The 21,716-nt window shown below is 35.3% G+C and overlaps 1 long non-coding RNA gene and 1 pseudogene across 1 annotated transcript in view; both read left to right on the forward strand.

The window, feature by feature from the left end:
• LOC137226434 (uncharacterized) overlaps positions 1 to 21,716 on the forward strand; it is a 244,151-nt gene that overhangs the window by 149,743 nt on the left and 72,692 nt on the right. The gene's annotated exons all lie outside the window — the stretch shown is intronic.
• On the forward strand, positions 12,664 to 13,098 carry LOC137225819 (cysteine-rich protein 1 pseudogene; annotated as a pseudogene).

Here is a 21,716-nt window from a genome sequence, read left to right on the forward strand (position 1 = left end):
GGTCACTTATCCGTTCTTCTACCTTAGTTATTCTTCTATTGATTTCTTCTAGTGTGTTTTCATTTCAGTTATTTTATTCTTCATCTCTGTTTGTTCTTTAATTCTTCTAGGTCTTTGTTAAACATTTCTTGCATCCTCTCAATCTTTGCCTCCATTCTTTTCCCTAGGTCCTGGATCATCTTCACTATCATTATTCTGAATTCTTTCTCTGGAAGCTTACCTATCTTCATTGATTTAGTTGTTTTTCTGGGGTTTTATCTTGTTCCTTCATCTGGTATATAGCCCTCTGCCTTTTCATCTTGTCTTTCTATGAATGTGGTTTTTGTTCCATAGGCTGCAGGATTGTAGTTCTTCTTGCTTCTGTTGTCTGCCCTCCCGTGGATGATTCTATCTAAGGGGCTTTTGCAAGTTTCCTGATGGGAGGGACTTGTGGTGGGTAGAGCTGGTTGTTGCTCTGGTGAGCAGAGCTCAATAAAATTTTAATCCGCTTCTCTGATGATCATGGGGCTGGTTTCCCTCCCTGTTTGTTGTTTGGCCTGAGATGACCAACACTGGAGCCTACCTGGCTCTTTGGTGGGGCTAATGGTGGACTCTGGATGGGCTGTGCCAAGGAGTACTTCCTAGAACTTCTGCTGCCAGTGTCCTTGTCCTCAAGGTGAGCTGCAGCCACCCCCCACCACTGCAGGAGATCCTCTAACACTAGCAGATAGGTCTGGTTCAGTTTCCTATGGTGTCACTGCTCCTTCCCCTGGGTCCCAATGTGCACAATACTTTGTGTGTGCCCTCCAAGAGTGGAGTCTCTGTTTCCCCCAGTCCTGTTGAAGTCCCACATTCAAATCCCACTAGCCTTCAAAGTGTGATTCTCTAGGAATTCCTCTTCCTGTTGCCAGACCACCAGGTTGGGAAGCCTGAGGTGGGGCTCAGAACCTTCACTCCAGTGGGTGGACTTCTGTGATATAAATGTTGTCCAGTTTGTGAGTCACCCACCCAGCAGTTATGGGATTTGACTTTATTGTGATTGCACCCCTCCTACCATCTCATTGTGGCTTCTCCTTTGTCTTTGGATGTGGAGTATCTTTTCTGGTGAGTTCCAGTGTCTTCCTGTCGACGATTGTTCAGCAGTTGTTATTCCAGTGCTCTCGCAAGAGGGAGTGAACGCACATCCTTCTACTCCACCATCCTGAACCAGTCAATCTCCCAGTGTATCTTTTTGCCTTCTAGATTCCAAGCAATATGCCAGAAATTGCCAGAATTCCCTATGGACTTTTCATTCTTCATTCTTTATTATTATTACTTTTGGCCAGCTTGTCTTTTGGTCATCTTATTTTTTTTTTTGCTGGCCTCACTTTATTTTATTTAGTTATTAAAAAATACTCTTTCCTTTTGTAGAGAGCCCTTAGGATCTACCATCTTAACAACTTTACTATATAACGTACACAGTATTAATTATATTAACCATGTTGTACATTACATCCCTAGTACTTGTTTATCTTATAACTGGAAGTTTGTACCGTTTGACCACCTTTATCCAATTCCCCCCTCCCTCCCTACCCCTTACCTCTACTAACTACAAATCTGATCTCTTTTTCTCTGAGTTTGCTTGCTTTTTGAAGTATTACTGCCTACAACACTATGCAAGTTCTTGGTGCACAACATGCTGATTTGATATTTCTATACATTACAAAATGATCACCACAAAAAAATCTAGTTAATATCCCTTGCCATACAAAGTTATTAACGTTATTGATTATATTACCCACACTGTACATTTCATCCCTGTCACTCACCCATTTGCAACTGGATGTTTGTACCTCTTAATTTTCGTCACCTATTTCATTCATTCCCCTACCCGCTCCCCTCTGCAACCACCCATTTGTTCTCTGTATGTGTGAATCTATTTGTTTTGTTATTCTTATTCATTTGTTTTTTAGATTTCACATATATGTAAAATCAGATGGCATTTGTCTTCTCTGTTTGACTTATTTCACTTTGCATAATACACTCTAGGTTGATCCATGTTATCACAGATGGCAAGATTTCATTCTTTTCTATAGCTGAGTCATATTCCATTGTGTGTGTGTGTGTGTGTGTGTGTACACATACATACACATACCCCACATCTTCTTTATCCATTCATCTAACCATGGACACTTAGGTTGCTTCCATAACTTGGCTATTATGGGTGCAATGAACATTGGGGTGCATATATCTTTTCAAATTAGTGCTTTTGTTTTCTTTGGAAAAGCACCCAGAAATGGGATTGCTGGATTATATGGTAGTTCTATTTTTAATTTTTTGAGGAATCTCCATACTGTTTTTCATAGTGGCTGCATCAATTTACATTCCTGCCAACACGGCACAAGGGTTTCCTTTTCCCACATCCTCACCAACACTTACTATTTGTTGTGTTTTTGATAATAACCATTTTGACAGGTGTGAGGTGATATCAAATGTGGTTTTGATTTGCATTTCCCTGATGATTAGTGATGTTGAACATCTTTTCATATGTGTGTTGTCCATCTGTATGTCTTCTTTGGAAAAATGTTTATTCAGGTCCTCTGCACATTTTTTTAATCAGGTTGTTTGTGTTTTTGATGTTGAGTTGTATGAGTTCTTTGTATATTTTGGATATTAGCCCCTCATGAGATATATGATTTGCAAATATTTTCTCCCATTCAGTAGGTTACCTTTTGTTTTGTTGGTTTCCTTTGCTGTGCAGAAGGTTTTTATTTTGATGAATTTTGACAGATAACAAGAAGATAGTCTGTTATGTTTAGAGCGGCTCTGAATCAGGTCAGCTAATGAAAACCTTGGGAATGGAGCTTTCTAGTGAGCAAGGACATCAGATGTTTACAGTTCCTTGGTAATGGGGCTTTTGTGGACCTCCAAATCTGTTTTTCCTCCTCCAGTGTCTGCAAAGACTGTTTCCACACATGCATCAAGTTAGGGAGAAGGGGAATAAGAATAGTGTAAATAAATTTTAAAAACTTGTTTTTCGTACTGAGAGTTGGCTATTTTTCTTACATAACTACTATTCAGATTTTTTAAAGTGTGTAATTCATTTTCAGCATTCTGAAAAAGTTGATTTTGACATTTTTGGCAGAGTGTTCATTGTTTTTATCGAGGAGTGGCTTTTCAAGGTCTTACTATGCAATTCTGGTAAAATTCCCTCCTAAATGTACTTTAAAAGTAAATGTTTATTACACACCTGCTACATTAGAGATAATATTTTAATTAATAGAGTTAAAAGCAAGCTAAGACGAATTCATGATAGTTAGCAATTACTAAGTGGCAATGGAGTTTCTGGTAAAATGCTAAGTGCATTATTGAATGGTCTCATTGAATTTACACAATTAATCTGTAAGGTAGTTTTTATTATCTCCCTTATCTGGATAAGGAGGCTCAGGTTTAGTGATATTAAATTACTTGGCCAAGGTGTTAGAGTAGGTATGGGGCTAAGACACTGCTTGATACTAAGATTAATACTCTTTAAAATATTATGTAATAAGGGTAACTTCAAATGCATACGTTATATTGTTTAATTAACAGATTTATGTATACTCAACATTTATATTTTATAAGCTGCTTTCATAAGAATTTTCGTGAAAAAACTTACCTAGGGATACCCTAGATCAGGAAAAATTTTGAAATCTTCATTTAAATAACTCTTAACGCTGTCACACTAGACATACATCAAGATGTTATCCTGCTGATCTCATTCAAACAGTTGTTTTGAATGTTTAAAATGTGTTTAAAATGAGTTTAAAATGTGACCTAAAATCTTTTCCTTCATCAATAGGGAAAGATCAAAATTATCTTCTAGAATTTAACCAGTGAATAAAGGTGGATGCCCTTCATAATCTCACTTCTATCTCAACAAGGAAGCCTAGAAACTTCATTTTCTGAACTTCAGTTGTCTTGGAATTTTTCATTTGCAAATGTTCTATTTTATATATGTTCTTTTAAATTTTTCCCAGATTTTTAATATCAATTTTAATCTAAGGAGCCATAGTTCAGAAGCATTTAATACTTGTGCCTTTCATGATACATGATAGATATCAAAATAGTGGTATCTTTGGGCAGGGGAGGAAAGTCCTGGGAAGTGGCATGTGACAGCTTTCTGAGATGCTGAAAATATTTTTTATCTTGACAGGTGATGGTTACATAAAAGCATCATATATAAAAAAATTGCTCAGTAAATTTAAGATTTATATCATGCATTTTATTGTATAGTGCTGAAGGATATTTCAAATAAAATAAGTATAACAAAAATATAATTTGTGTTGTGCACAAAACAATAATCTAATTTTCCTCTGTTCCTTTTTGTAAAAGTTCTAAACATCATTTAAAAATTACCATCATTCTTCAAATGTCATGTATTCTTTTAGCATAAATCCTGATTTAAAATTCATTGTGTGGCCACCATGTCCTGCCTGCCATCTGCCGCACACGGTGGGGTGTTACTACAGGACCTTGCTTCAGACAGGTCTGGACTCAAAGAGGGCTAAACATCCTCAACAGAAACTCTCTGGTAATTAAGCAGCATGCAGCAACAAATGAGCACAACCACATGGCTGACAGGGTCTTGGTGCTCTGGCCAGGTGTCAGGCCTGAGCCTCTGAGGTGGGAGAGTCGAGTTCAGGACATTGGACCACCAGAGGCCTCCCAGCCCCACATAATAACAAACAGTAAAAGATCTCCAAGAGATCTCCATCTCAACGCTAAGACCAAGCTCCACTCAATGACCAGCAGGATACAGTGCTGGACACCCTATGCCAAACAATTAGCAAGATAGGAACACAAATCCACCCATTAGCAGAGAGGCTGCCTAAAATCATAATAAGTTCACAGACACCCCAAAACACACCACCAGACATTGTCCTGTACTCCAGAAAGACAAGATGCAGCCTCAACCACCAAAACACAGGCACGAGTCCCCTCCACCAGGAAGGCTACACAAACCACTGAACCAACCTTACTGACTGGGAGCATACACCAAAAACAACAGGAAACACAAACCTGCAGCCTGCAAAATGGACACCCAAAGGCAGTAAGTTAAGCAGAGTGAAAGACAGAAAAATACACAACAGATGAAGGAGCAAGATAAAAACCCACCAGACCAAACAAATGAAGAGGAAATAGGCAGTCTACCTGAAAAAGAATTCAGAGTAATGATAGTGAAGATGATCCAAAATCTTGGAAATAGAATGGAGAAAATAAAAGAAATGTTTAACAAAGACCTACAAGAACTAAAGAGCAAACAAACAAGGATGAACAACAATATAAATGAAATTAAAAATTCTCTAGAAGGAATTAGTAGCAGAATAACTGAGGCAAAAGAACGGATAAGGGACCTGGAAGATAAAACAGTGGAATAACCACCAGAGAGCAAAATAAAGAAAAAAGAATGAAAAGAATTAAGGAAAGCTCAGAGACCTCTGGGATAATAATAAATACATCAACATTCGAATTATTGGGGTCCCAGAAAAAGAAGAGAAAATAAAGGGGGCTGAGAAACTATTTGAAGAGATTATAGTTGAAAACTTCCCTTATATGGGTAAGGAAATAGTCAAGTCCAGGAAGCTCAGAGTCCCATAAAGGATAAATCCAAGGAGAAACATGCCAAGACACATGTTAATCAAACTACCAAAAATTAAATACCAGAAAAAATATTAAAAGCAGCAAGGGAAAAGCAACAATTAACATACAAGGGAATCCTCGTAAGGTTAACAGCTGCACTTTCAGCAGAAATTCTGCAAGCCAGAAGGGAGTGGCAGGACATATTTAAAGTGATGAAAGGGAAAAACCTACAACCAAGATTACTCTACCCAGCAAGGATCTCATTCAGATTCGATGGAGAAATTAAAACGTTTATAGACAAGCCAAAGTTAAGAGAATTCAGCACCACCAAACTAGCTTTACAACAAATTCTAAAGGAACTTCTCTAGGCAGGAAACACAAGGGAAGGAAAAGACCTATGAAAACAAACCCAAAACAATTAAGAAAATGGTAATAGGAACATACATATCGATAACTACCTTAAATGTAAATGGATTAAATGCTCCAACCAAAAGACATAGACTGGCTGAATGAATACAAAAACAAGACCCATATATATGCTGTCAACAATAGACAAACTTCAGCCCTAGGGACACATACAAATTGAAAGTGAGGGGATGGAAAAAGATATTCCATGCAAACGGAAATCAAAAGAAAGCTGGGGTAGCAATTCTCATATCAGACAAAATCAACTTTAAAACAAACACTATTACAAGAGACAAAGAAGGACACTACATAATGATCAAGGGATCAATCCAAGAAGAAGTTATAACAATTGTATATATTTATGCACCCAACATAGGAGCACCTCAATACGTAAGGCAAATGCTAACAGCCATAAAAGGGAAAATCAACAGTAACACAATCATAATAGGGGACTTTAGCACCCCACTTTCACCAATGGACAGATCATCCAAAATTAAAATAAATAAGGAAACACAAGCTTTAAATGCTATGTTAAACAAGATGGACTTAATTGATATTATAGGACATTCCATCTAAAAACAGCAGATTACACTTTCTTCTCAAGTGCTCATGGAACATTCTCCCGGATAGATTATGTCTTGCATCACAAATCAAATCTTGGTAAATTTAAGAAAATTGAAATTATATCAAGTATCTTTTCTGACCACAACGCTATGAGACTTGATGTCAATTACAGGAAATATCTGAAAAAATACGAATACATGGAGGCTAAACAAAACACTACTAAATAACCAAGAGATCACTGAAGAAATCAAAGAGGAAATCAAAAAATACCTAGAAACATATGACAATGGAAACACGACAGCCCAAAACCTATGGGATGCAGCAAAAGCAGTTCTAAGAGAGATGTTTATATAATACAATCCTACCTCAAGAAACGAGAAACATCTAAAATAAACAAGCTAACCTTACACCTAAAGCAGTTAGAGAAAGAAAGAAAAGAAAAACCCTCAAAGTTAGCGGAAAGAAAGAACTCATAAAGAGCAGATCAGAAATAAATGAAAAAGAAATGAAGGAAATGATAGTAAAGATCAATAAAACTAAAAGCTGGTTCTTTGATAAAATAAACAAAATTGATAAACCATTAGGCAGACTCATCAAGAAAAAAAGGAAGAAGACGCAGATCAATACAATTAGAAATGATAAAGGATTAGTTACAACTGACACTGTAGAAATACAAAGGATCATGAGAGATTACTACAAGCAACTATATGCCAATAAACTAGACAACCTGGAAGAAATGGACAATTTCTTAGAAAAGCACAACCTTCTGAGACTGAACCAGGAAGAAATAGAAAATACAAACAGATCAATCACAAGCACTGAAATTCAAACTGTGACTAACACTCTTCCAACAAACAAAAGCCCAGGACCAGATGGCTTCACAGGCAAATTCTATCAAACATTTAGAGAAGTGCTGACACCTATCCTTCTCAAACTCTTCCAAAAGAGTTAGCAGAGGCAGGAACACTCCCAAACTCATTCTATGAGGCCACGATCACCCTGATACCAAAACCAGACAAAGATGCCAGAGAAAAAGAAAACTACAGGCCAATATCACTGATGAACATAGATGCAAAAATCCTCAACAAAATACTAGCAAACAGAATCCAACAGCACATTAAAAGGATCATACATTATAATCAAGTGGGGTTTATCCCAGGAATGCAAGGATTCTTCAATATATGCAAATCAATCAGTGTGATAAACCATACTAACAAATTGCAGGAGAAAAACCATATGATCATCTCAAGATGCAGAAAAAGATTTTGACAAAATTCAATACCATTTATGATAAAAAGTCTCCAGAAAGTAGGCAAAGAGGGAACTTACCTCAAGATAATAAAGGCCATATATAACAAACCCACAGCCAATATCGTTCTCAATGGTGAAAAAGTGAAACCATTTCCACTAAGATTAGGAACAAGACAAGGTTGCCTACTCTCACCAGTTTTATTCAACATAGTTTTGGAAATTTCAGCCACAGCCATCAGAGAAGAAAAAGAAATAAAAGGAATCCAAACCGGAAAAGATTAAGAAAAAAAGTCACTGTTTGCAGATGACATGATACTATACATAGAAAATCCTAAAGATGCTACTAGAAAACTAGTAGACCTAATCAGTGAATTGGGTAAAGTAGCAGGACACAAAGTTAAGTCACAGAAATCTCTGGCATTCCTATACACTAATGATGAAACATCTGAAAGAGAAATTAAAGAAACACTCCCATTTACCATTGCAACAGAAAGAATAAAATACCTAGGAATAAACCTACCTAGGGAGACAGAAGACCTGTATGCAGAAAACTATAAGACACTGATGAAAGAAATTAAAGATGATACAAACAGATGGAGAGATATACCATGTTCTTGGATTGGAAGAATCAACATTGTGAGAATGACTCTACTACCCAAAGCAATCTACAGATTCAATGCAATCCCGATCAAACTACCAATCGCATTTTTCACAGAACTAGAACAAAAAAATTCACAATTTATATGGAAACACAAAAGACCCCGAATAGCCAAAGCAAACTTGAGAAAGAAAACTGGAACTGGAAGAATCAGGCTGCCTGACTTCAGAGTATACTATAGCGCTACAGTAATCAAGGCAGTATGCTACTGGCACAAAAACAGAAATATAGATCAATGGAATAGGATAGAAAGCCCAGAGATAAGCCCATACACCTATGGTCACCTTATCTTTGATAAAGGAGGAAGAATATACAGTGGAGAAAAACAGCCTCTTCAATAAGTGTTGCTGGGAAAACTGGACTGCTACATGTAAAAGAATGAAATTAGAACACTCCCTAACACCATACACAAACTCAAAATGGATTAAAAACCTAAATGTAAGGCCAGACACTATAAAGCTTTAGAGGAAAACATAGGGAGAACACTCCATGACATAAATCACAGAAAGATCCTTTTTGACCCACCTCCTAGAGAAATGGAAATAAAACAAAAACAAATGGGACCTAATGAAACTTCAAAGCTTTTGCACGGCAAAGGAAACCATAAACAAGATGAAAAGACAGCCCTCAGACTGGGAGAAAATATTTGCAAACGAAGCAACTGACAAAGGATTAATCTCCAAAATATACAAGCAGCTCCTGTAGCTCAATATCAAAAAAACAAACAAGCCAATCCAAAAATGGGCAGAAGACCTAAATAGACATTTCTCCAAAGAAGATATACTGATTGCCAAAAACACATGAAAGGTTGCTCAACATCACTAATCATTAAAGAAATGCAAATCGAAACTACAATGAGTTGTCACCTTACACTGGTCAGAATGGCCATCATCAAATCATCTACAAACAATAAATGCTGGAGGGGCTTCCCTGGTGGCGCAGTGGTTGAGAGTCCACCTACCGATAAAGGGAGTACGGGTTTGTGCCCCGGTCCAGGAAGATCCCACATGCCGTGGAGCGGCTTTGCCCGTGAGCCATGGCTGCTGAGCCTGCGCGTCTGGAGCCTGTGCTCTGCAATGGGAGAGGCCACAACAGTGAGAGGCCCGCGTACCGCAAAAAATAAAATAATAAATGCTGGAGAGGGTGTGAAGAAAAGGGAGCTCTCTTGCACTGTGGGTGGGAATGTAAATTGATACAGCCACTATGGAAAACAGTTTGGAGGTTCCTCAAGAAACTAAGAATAGAACTACCATACAACCCAGCAATCCCACTACTGGGCATATACCCTGAGAAAACCATAATTCAAAAAGATTCATGTACCACAATGTTCTTTGCAGCACTATTTACAGTAGCCTGGACATGGAAGCAACCTACGTGTCCACTGACAGTTGAATGGATAAAGAAGATGTGGCACATACATACAATGGAATGTTATTCACCATAAAAAGAAATGAAATTAAATTATTTGTAGTGAGTTGGATGGACCTAGAGTCTGTCATACAGAGTGAAGTAAGTCAGAAAGAGTAAAACAAATACCGTATGGTAACACATATATATGGAATGTAAAAAAACAAAATGGTTCTAAAGAACCTAAGGGCAGGACATGAATAAAGATATAGACTTAGAAAATGGACTTGAGGACATGGGGAGGAGGAAGGGTAAACTGGGATGAAATGAGAGAGTGGCCTGGACCTATATACACTACCGAATGTAAAATAGCTAGTGGGAAGCAGCCACATAGCACAGTGAAATCAGCTTGGTGCTTTGTGACCACCCAGAGGGGTGGGATAGGGAGGGTGGGAGGGAGACGCAAGAGGGTGGGGGTATGGGGATGTATGTATATCTGTAGCTGATCCACTATGTTATACAGCAGAAACTAACACACCATTGTAAAGCAGTTATACTCCAATAAAGATGGTAAATAAAATTAAAAAATTGTGTTTCAACTCGGTACTTTAAGATATAATTCTGATATAATTCCCATAGATATATAAAGTGATTTGAATGAATCATAACTTTAAATGTTGTCAAATATATATAGGCTTTTATTTTTTTTTTTTTTTGGCTTTGATTTTTTTTTATTGGGGTATAGTTGTTTTACAATGTTGTGTTAGTTTCTACAGTACAGAGAAGTGAAGTAGAGTTCCCTGTGCATACAGCCGTTTACATTTGTTATCTATTTTATACATATTAGTGTATATATGTCAATTCCAATCTCCCAATTCATCCCATTCCCCTTTTGCCCCCTTGGTGTCCATATATTTGTTCTCTGTATCTGTGTTTCTATTTGTGCCTTGCAAACAGGTTCATCTCTTCCTTTTTTCCAGATTCCACATATATGCATTAATATATGATATTTGTTTTTCTCTTTCTGACTTACTTCACTCTGTAAGACAGTACCTAGGTCCATCCACGTCTCTACAAATGACTCAATTTCATTGCTTTATATGGCTGAGTAATATTCCATTGTATATATGTACCACATCTTCTTTATTCATTTATCTGTCGATGGACAATTAGGTTACTTCCATGACCTGGCTATTGTAAATAGTGCTGCAATAAACATTGGGTGCATGTGTCTTTTTGAATTATGGTTTTCTCTGGGTATATGCCCAGTAGTGGGATTGCTGGGTCATATGGTACTTCTATTTTTAGATTTTTAAGGAAACTCCATACTGTTCTCCATAGTGGCTGTATCAATTTACATTCCCACCAAAAGTGCAAGAGGGTTCTCTTTTCTCCACACCCTCTCCAGCATTTATTGTTTGTAGATTTTTTTGATGATGCCCATTCTAACTGGTGTGAGGTGATACCTCATTGTGGTTTTGATTTGCATTTCTCTTACAATTAGTGATGTTGAGCATCTTTTCATATGTTTTTTGGCCATCTGTATGTCTTCTTTGAAGAAATGGCTATTTAGGTCGTCTGCCCATTTTTTGATTGTGTTGCTTGTTGTTTTGATATTGAACTTCATGTGCTCTTTGTATATTTTAGAGATTAATCCTTTGTCAGTTGCTTCCTTTGCAAATATTTTCTCCCATTCTGAAGGTTGTCTTTCCTTCTTGTGTATGGTTTCCTTTACTGTGCAAAAGCTTTTATGTTTCATTAGGTCCCATTTGTTTATTTTTGTTTTTATTCCCATTACTGTAGGAGGTGGATCAAGAAAAGATCTTGCTGTGATTTACATCAAAGAGTGTTCTTCCTATGTTTCCTCTAAGAGTTTTATAGTGTCCAGTCTTATATATAGGCTTTTGAAATAACTTGGTCCACAAATTTCCTGAAAAATATTTTTAAGTTACTGACAAAACATCAACCAAATACTGGATTAGTTCTTTCAGGATTACTAAAAATAATAGTGCTGGGAAACTAATTTTATTTTGATCATGCTCTTCACTCTCTGACATTTCATATAGTTATTGTCTTTTCCAGTAGAAATATAGTTTGTTAATGACTCCTAGTAAACATACAAATCATCCATGTTGGGAGTTTATGGGTATAATTTAATCATCCCTGATGATTCTAAGCAGTTTTTACATAAAATAGCTACAAGGTCATTCAAACCCTTAAATGGTCCTTTGGAATCACCTTATTAATCACACTTCTTAGCTAGTGGGCCAGGTATGACAACATGGAAACAGAAAACTCAGCGAATAGAATAATGCAATAAATTCACATTTGTGATTTACCGAACCTGTCACCATATACGTAGCTGAATTTCCTGGAAATACTCTCAGACCCGCAAAATTAGTAGACACATCTACATAACAGGATATTAGATCCCAGGTAGATCCACATAAATAAATAAACTTTGTACTAAATAAACTGTATGCAAAACTTTACAAAAAGAAATTAGAAAGATACTTCTCAGGAATTTCCTAAAAAAAATTCCCAGTACAATTTTATTTTACTGAATTTTCTGTCATTTACCTTAATTGAAAATTGACTCTCAATTGGAAAGAAAGGGATGTATTTTTTGTCTCTTCTAAATCATAAATATTTTTTAGCAATGTATAACTCTTTTTAATAATCTTAAGCAGTTCCTATTTTATCTACTCCCACTCATCTCTCCACATTCATTAAGGACCTTGTACCTGGCTTGCTATCTTCATCCCTATTAAACATGATTCAGCATCTTGCATGTTTTCAGAGACCCTGTGGTCAATATATTCAGCGCCTTATTTCATAATGCTCTGACATAGAGTCCAGCATTGTGCTCTGCTCCCGCTCAGCCACCCGCCCCGGACACGGCGCCACCATGCCCAAGTGCCCCAAGTGCAACAAGGAGGTGTACTTTGCTGAGCGGGTGACCTCCCTCGGGAAGGACTGGCATCACCCTTGCCTGAAATGTGAGAAACGTGGAAAGACGCTGACCTCAAGGGGTCATGCCGAGCATGAAGGCAAGCCCTATTGCACCCACCCCTGCTACGCGGCCATGTTCAGCCCCAAAGGCTTCAGGCACGGTGGGGCAGAGAGCCACACTTTCAAGTAAACCCAGGTTTTGGAGACCCCATCCCTGGCTGCTTGCTGGGCTGCTGCCCCTCTAGGGCGATGGCAGGCCCTCCCCACAGGCATCTGGGGCTCCCCTGTAGACCCTCAAGCCCTCAAGAAACCCGGCCACTTGGAAGACCTACAAAAAAAAAATTATCTCCCAGATCCCCTACCTCCTAATACCCTAAGGGGTAGGTTCTCAACATACAAATTTTGGGAGGACACAAACATATAGTCCAGAACACTTAGATTAGAATTTCCTGTGGTAAACATACCTAGAACCTATGGAGTATGAAGCATGACTTCCAGGAGAATTTCACCTGCTATGTCTCTGATGTATAAAATGAAAATAGTTCATAACTTAAGTGCTCCCAGCTTTGTGAGATAATGACCTACTGAGTTAACAGAGTCCTGATCTTTTAATACAGACTATTAAGCACGTATGTGTCCAGTAGTGTCCAATGCAGGAACCAGAGGCCTAGGAAACATGTGGAATGTCCCAGGCCTTTTCCTGCTTTACCCATACCTTTTGATCAATTGTATCTTTGAAATTATTAGGAAGGCTTGGTACTGGGTAAGATCTCTAATTTATTAGCTCATACTGGTGTAATAATGATATTGTCTACTGGACCAACAAACCACTGACTATGGCACATTTAGCAAGAAAAAAGAAGGGAAATTATAAAGGACAAATGTCACCAATGAAATTTGGAGAAAATATTTTTAGACCCATGAGGAAACTTGCTAAGTGGAATGATAGGGAGAAATGACCAGAAGGAAAAAACAATGGAAGAAAGGAGTTAAAAAATCTGACCTGCAAGGTCCACTCATTCTTCTTTTCTGTAGGATACCCCAGGAAAAGAAAAAAAAGAAGATGACCTAGGTAAAGAGACTGCTGATACTTGCTATGAAGAAGGTAGTTTATCTCTAAAATGCCCTAGAGAATGTCCCTGGCCAAGGATTATCTAATAGAACTCAGGGTCTATATGACACGGTTCCCTGGAGAATGTCAGAGCTATACAAGTTTCTGGAGTATAAAATAAACATCTTTCAAAATTTAACTACTGCTGCTGTACGAGATGATCCCTTGAAACCCAGTTAGAGAACTCATCTTTTCTGGCCTGGAGGGGCAGAGTTTGTGTGAGAAGGACCTGAGGAAAATCTAAGCTTTATGGTAGATTTTATCTTTCATAATATTTAGTAAAACTTGGTACTGATGAGTCTGATTTGACTATCCAATCCTGCGGATTAGGTTAATAGGCTAAAATTCTACCCTGGCAGTTGCTAGCAGCAGTGGTGATAATGACACCTTTAAAAGAGAAGGAGAAATACTGTCAAACTTGGTTTTTCTTATTATTGGAAGGCCTACTTTTTCTTTTATGCTACCTGGAGCTATTTCCTGTTCATTCACAAATTAAAGTAAGTCCTACGACTATAGGAAGTCTTATAGTTGGAGAACAAGATCAAGTGACCACTGAATCCTAAGAATACTCCGTAAAAGAACTTGAATCTTTCAGTGAGAAATGCTAGCAGAAGTCTGGTCTGTATAGACATGGATATGTGCTCAGTTGTCAGGAAGGTACATTGCTAATTTCAGGTACACCTGAAAAAATGAAATAATAGGACCATAAATGCCTAAGAGGCTACAAACTTCTGTGAGCAGATGCTTCTCAATAATATGAGTTAGTTTGTTCCTTGGAGTTAAGGACAAGCTGTAACAAATCTATTTTGAGAAGAGTTACTTTCCCACACCCTTCCCCACCTACAAATGGGATACTTCTTTGAAATTGGTTGGTTGGACTGCTATAAGTACAAGACCTTAGACTAGTTTATTGATGACGAAAGAGAGAGCCTAATTTAGAGTTGTTGACACTAATGATAATAGATGTGGTCCACAATGGGGCAGGGATAGAAGCTCCTTATTTAAGAGTTCCTTATTTAAGCATGCCAAGAAAATATTGTGGAGGAAGCAACTAAGCTGCTGGCTCATTTTCTGTACATAGAATGTGTGTTGTGTGGATCCAGAGCATGAAAATGACAGAATACATTCAGGAGAAAAATTAAAAGAGAGAGAGAAATCAAACCAGTTCAAGCCAGAAATTCTGAGACTAGCAGAGTTATTAAGGTTTTGGTAAAATCATATTCCATATCTTTTCCTTCCCAGCCTTAAAATGCCACTCCCCTACTGATGTTTTTTCGAATCACCTCCTTAAACAAAAGTAATACTTGCATTCAAAACTTTGTCTCAGGCTCTGCTTCAGGGAAAACTCAAAGTAAGAAACAGAAGTAGACTAACAAAGAGCTATCATTTACTCCTTTTAATCCTTGGTTGGTTTCCCATAATCTTTTTCTACTCTAGGTGTCACCCAAAGTAAAAAATTAAAATTTTAGCTAACATCTCAAATATTATCAGTAATTATATGAAATGTAAACCAACTAAACACTACAATTAAAAGATTATGATTCTCACATTGAATTTAGGGGAGAAATGTCTACAGGTCACATATAAAAAAAAAAGCACATTAAATATAAGAACAAAGAAAAATTGAAAAAAACAAGTTTCATGTCATATTACCTAACCAAAAAATTGTAGAAAAATTAAATGTAAGTTTAAAAAAATTTCTAAAGAAAGATGTTTTATAATCAGGAAAGTATCAATAAGCTTGGGATATTGAATAATTTAAAATTTATATCCAATTTGTAATAGAGCTTTAAAATATGTACAACATATAGAGAGTTTTTGTTTATGATAAATTCTTTAATCTATCATCAATTTTAATAAAACTGATAAAATAACTAAATGGAATATGGTACAAATTCTACCAAAACCATATAATTAAATATCTCAAATTCTTCAAAAAGTTGACTGTGTTTACATAGCACAGTTACAAAATGTGGAAAAGGTGAAAATTTGTCAATGTTTTTTGCATCATCTTTATGAAACTAATCTTATATGCCTAATTGGTCAATTTACTTTTTATAATCTTAGAGATTTTATATTCTTATACTCTTATAGATTTTTAAAGATTTTAGCATAGGTGAGAACATAGTTTTCCACACAATACTTATAATGCCTTGCCTAGATTAGGTGATTAATTAATCATTATTAATAAGTGAACAAATGAATATCATTGGTTTATGGCTACATAATAACATAGGTACTTATTTTTGCCATGTTTAACAGAAACAAATTTATTGATGTGCCTTATTGCAGTTATTTCATTCACATTGTTGAATCATGACCACCACCTCCCTGCAGAAGATTTCAAGAATATGTAATGGAAAAGAGTTCAGAAAGAATCTAAAGTGTCTTTAGGAGAACTTGGATTACTTTAGATCTTGTCAAATGAATTAGTGATTATATCCTATCTCTACAATTTAATCCATCTTAAAGTTCTTTACTGAAATAAAACATTGCAAAACCATTTAGTTATCAAGTTAGAAAACTTGTTAATACCTTTTCACAATTAAGTAAGCAAAAACACCACAAGCTCATTCTGTAACCACTTTTTTTTTTTAATTTTTATTGTATAGTTGACTTACAATGTTGTATTAGTTTCAGGTGTACAGCAAAGTGAATCAATTATACATATGTATATTTCCATTCTTTTTCAGATTCTTTTCCCATATAGGTTATTACAGAATATTGAGTAGAGTTCCCTGTGCATACAGTGGGTCGTTATTAGTTATCTAGTTTCTATATAGTAGTGTGTATATGTTAATTCCAGTCTCCTAATTTATCACTTCCCCCCACGTTTCCCCTTTGGTAACCGTAAGTTTGATTTTGAGATCTGTGAGTCGGTTTCTGTTTTGTAAGTAAGTTCATTTATATCATTTTTAATTAATTACACATATAAGTAATATCATACGGTATTTGTCTCTGTCTGATTTACTTCATTTAATATGGTAATCTCTAGGTCCGTCCATGTTGCTGCAAATGGCATTATTTCATTCTTTTTTATGTCTGAGTAAAATTCCATTGTATATATGTACTACATCTTCTTTATCCATTTCTCTGTTGATGGACATTTAGGTTGCTACCATGTCTTGGCTATTGTAAATAGTGCTGCAATGAATATCGGGGTGCATGTGTCTTTTCAATTATGGTTTTCTCTGGATATATGCCCAGGAGTGGGATTGCTGGATCATATGGTAGTTCTATATTTCGTTTTTTAAGGACCCTCCATAGTGTTCTCCATAATGGTTGTACCAATTTACATTCCCACCAAAAGTGTAGGAAGATTCCCTTTTCTCCACACCCTCTCCAGCATGTATTGTTTATAATCACTTCTTAGTTGCATTCTTTGCACACCTTTTCCCCAAATTACTTCTCTAGACCAGGTCTCCACAATATGTCTCATTAACAAATTAATCTGCTTTAGAAGAGGTGTCAATTCTGGAATACTCTCCTGAAATCAATCCTTTATTAGCAAAGTAGCCTATTTAAGTTTTAAATCTGACTGTGTCTTTCCTTTTGCTTGGTTAAATGCCCAACCTCTGAAATAGCTACAAGATGAAAGTCAAAATGGTAAGTATGAAGTATAAAGTCCCCCATGATCTGATCTTTACATATTTTTCTAGCATAATCTCTTGTCACTTCCTAATTTTCTTTAAACTCCAAAAATTATTCAAATAATATATTTTATAGAGCATTTCTTATTCTGTGACACATGCCAGGAATGATTTACTATTTTCCAGCTGATTTACCTAGCTAGCTCCTGTTTACCTTTTAAATCTCTGCTTGTGTACTCTCTTTCCCAGAAAGACTTTCCAATTCCATATTATATCATGTGCTATCACTTTCATTAACATCCTGTAAGATTAAATTTACAAGACTACATTATGATAGCTTATTAGTACATCTATACCTGTCGTTAGAGTGAGAATTCTTCAACATCAGGAAGTATGTCTCAGCTTTGTATTTTCATTTTTTAGCACAGTGCCTTACAAATTGTAATCTCTCAATAATTTGTTATAGCAAGAATGAAAAATAATTTTGCAAAATTAGTGCTATGTAAGCTCAGTAGTGTTAGGCAGTTTCTCTAAAATATAATATGCTTTCTTATGCTATGGTAGTATTGCAAATGTGAAAGATTTCAGAAGTAACCAATCACATTCCATACCCTGATAGCTTTCTTAGAAGATTTATTATGAAACAGAATGTAAATTACATTATCTGCTGCCTCCCATCTCCTTTCAGCAATGAAAAAAGCACAGTTATCTGGCAAAATAATATAAGGCAAATTTTAAGAGATTCTAAATAATTTGGAGAGATATTTTTAAGAAAAACTTTTAGAAAGATCAATAGCAATGAATTATAGTCAAGATTTAAGTTACTCCTTATGAGTATAGATAACCCATTTTTTCATCATCATTTTGTGTACAGATGTTTTACTTTATGTGCTTATGATTGCTGTCATTTGAAATTAAGGGTGGATCTTATCCTTTAAAAAATCAAAATAAAATTTCCAAAAGTTTCAATATGCACATTTTAAATTTGTAGAAAAATAATAGCTTTGTGCTTGGAGAACAATTATAAAAGACCACTCATTTTGATTCCTAAGGCAGTCATACACTCCTTAATATTTTTTTATTTGATATATATGTTTTAAAGTGTTAAAAAAGATTTAACAATGTTTTTTATTCACTAATTTCACAAAATTGTAGAGTTAATATTTTCATATTTATTTACGTAATACTTTAAAAAAAGGAAAATTACAAAGATAATAGTGTAGCAGTTCTAATGGCGACACAGGTGCAGGATAAGTTAATTCGTCAAATCCTAACACACTTTTAGATCACATGACCAGTTTTGTTTTATACATACATACAAAATAGTTGTCTTAACATTTCAGTACCAATTAGATAAAATACTAGATTAGACAATGAAAAAGGAGTGTTTTTAAAATTTTAAAAAAAGTAATTAGAGACTAATTCAATCAGTTTCTGACCTGTAGTTAAATGTAATGATACAGATGTGCTCTTTTGTGTTTGACTTCTTTCACCCAACTTGATACTTGTGAGGTTTATCCACATTGATGTATATACCAATAGTGTGCTTCTTTTACATTACTGTGTAATATTTTATAGAAATATACTGCAATTTGTCAATTCTCTTGTTAAGTAGATGACATTTTGTACATGTGTTTTGTTAGACCATGTTTGTTTATAAACCTAAGACTGTAATGCCAAATCAGTTTTAAAAGTGATTGTACCTGAATTTGTGGCTGTTGCCTCTGTGATGGTAGACACTCTCTAGCACCAGCAATGCCTCTGCCTCTGTGAGCTAATGGCAAATGAGGAGGGGCCTAAAAAGGACTTCTTTACCATGGACCAAGCCAATTGCCTGCAAAACAGTTAGCTAGGAAAGCTCTTTGCAAGAGTTTGTCCACTACCAGAAAGGTGAAATCTTAGTTTGTCATACATAGTAAAGCACAATCAAACACAATGATATCAGACATTATCAGAATTTCCCCAAACTCCTTATTTGTAAACTCCTTTTCCACCATTTGATATGGAAAATTATAAGGTGTTCAAAAGACAGCTGTTCTTCCTGAATAAAGCTATTAGATATGTGCAGGCATAAGTGAAGCCCAACTGTCTAACCCATTTGAAAATATCTACCTGGCTTCTATCCATGCAAAATATTATGCCAAGAAACATTAAGTAGCATGCCATGTAAGTGCTGATGGTTCAGTTCGATGGGAAACAGGACTTTTCTTTTGAAAAAGGTTTTATCTTTTTATTGGCAGTTCTGAACACTAGATACTTTTCCCCATTGTGTTGAAACTACCTAATGTATAACAGCAAAAGGAAAAATAGAAGACAAAATCAGGTTTTTATAAGATTTTCTTTTTCATTTTCGTTCGTGTATTAATATTTTAGTAAAAATGTAGGGACATAAAATCCAAATCAGAGCAATTTTATTGCACAAACTTCAACAGTTCATCATTAAAATAATTATAGATAAACTTTGACATTTCCTGCATTTGGAAGTTTGTACAAGAAGTAAATTTTTATTGATGTTAGCTAGTGTTCGTAGTCTTTTTAAAAAGTCATACAATGAAAATTTTGTAACTATGAACGGTGATGGATGTTAACTAGACTTAGTGTGCTCATCATTTTACAATATATACAAATACTGAATCAGCATGTTGTACACCTGAAGCTAATATAATGTTATATGTCAGTTATCTCTCGATTTTAAAATGGCACTTATGAGCCTCCTAAGAATAAAATATTTAGCAATGCTGTTATTAATCACATAAAAATCATACATTGGATAACATCCATTTAGTATGCTTTTTGAAATAAAATATTCTACATGCAAGAACATATTTTTAATGTTATCTTTCTTCTGATCTTTTTCTATATATTTGCAATTAAAATGTATTTAAATGTCTTTAAGAAAAGTGATGATATTAATTTACACCTCCACAGGCAGTGTGTGAGAATGCTACTTAGTACACATCTGTATATATATTTTGTTATTTTTTTATTTTAATGTTGGCCTAATATTATGGTGGGTAGATAATGTTTTATCTCATTGTGATTTTGTTTTGCATTTCTCTGATGACTGTTTGCTTATAGACTATTAATATGCTCATTTTATGAAATTCCCATTTAACCCTTTAGCCCATTTTTTTCCTATTAGTTTTTTTTTGTTTTTGTTTTTGTTTTACTGATTTCTGGATAAGAATCCTCTGTTTGACATATATGTATATGTGTTCAGGTTCCTGGCTTGACTAAACTTTTTTGATATTTAATTTTGATGAACACGTTTTTAATGAAGACTTTATCAAATTTATTTTACTGTTAGTACTTTTTGTGTCTCATTTAAGAAATTATTGGCTTCCTCAAGGCTATAGAGATATTTTCCTATTTATCTTCTAAAAGTTTTATTGTTTAATTGTATGCTCCATCTAAGATTTATTTAGTATATAAGTGCTAATTTTTTTTCCAATATGGATATCTAACTAAACAAACACCATTAATTGAAGAATCTTTTCTCCACTGCATTTTGGTGGTAATTTTGTCATAATTCAGGATACATGTGATTTTGTGTCTGCTTCTGTACTCTTTATTGTGCTCCATTGCTGTATTTGTTGTGTTTACTACCAAATCGCTATAGTGTTTTCATAATAAATCTTGATATCTAACACACTCACATTTTGTAATTCTCCCTCAAGAGTGACTTGCTATTTTTGTCTTTGTATTGCCAAATACATTTTTAATTATCTTACCAATATCCTCCAAAAATATCTTGCTAGGACTTTGAGAGTACATTAATACTATAGGGTAAATTTAGGGAGAATTAATGTCTTAAGAAATATTGTCTTCTGTTTCATAAATATGATACATCTTTTCATTTATTTAGTTTTCACTCAGAATTTATTATATAGTAAATAACTTGTTATTCTCCAAGTGAATGATGTATATGCAATATTTTCAAGATTTATTTGGGTACAGAACCCTTTTTCCAGAACATCTTTTAAAACTAGCATTTAGCAGTGCATATTTTGGGAAACATTCTCTTAAGAGGATGGGGTTAAAATAGCTGAGGTGATGGATTACATTTCTGTATCAATCATGTAATATCCTGATTCATAGATTAAAGTAACATTTCTTTACCTTGGAATAATATAATGCATTTGGATGTGTGTAATCTAAGAAAACGCTTTCTATTGCTTGGTGTCAATGCCACTAAATTTATAATTTTATTAATGACTAGCATTCCATATACCCACGGATTCCTTATTTTTTACTTATA

The sequence above is a fragment of the Pseudorca crassidens genome, chromosome 6 (assembly GCF_039906515.1).
Source record: "Pseudorca crassidens isolate mPseCra1 chromosome 6, mPseCra1.hap1, whole genome shotgun sequence".
In the NCBI taxonomy this organism is placed as follows: Eukaryota; Metazoa; Chordata; class Mammalia; order Artiodactyla; family Delphinidae; genus Pseudorca; species Pseudorca crassidens.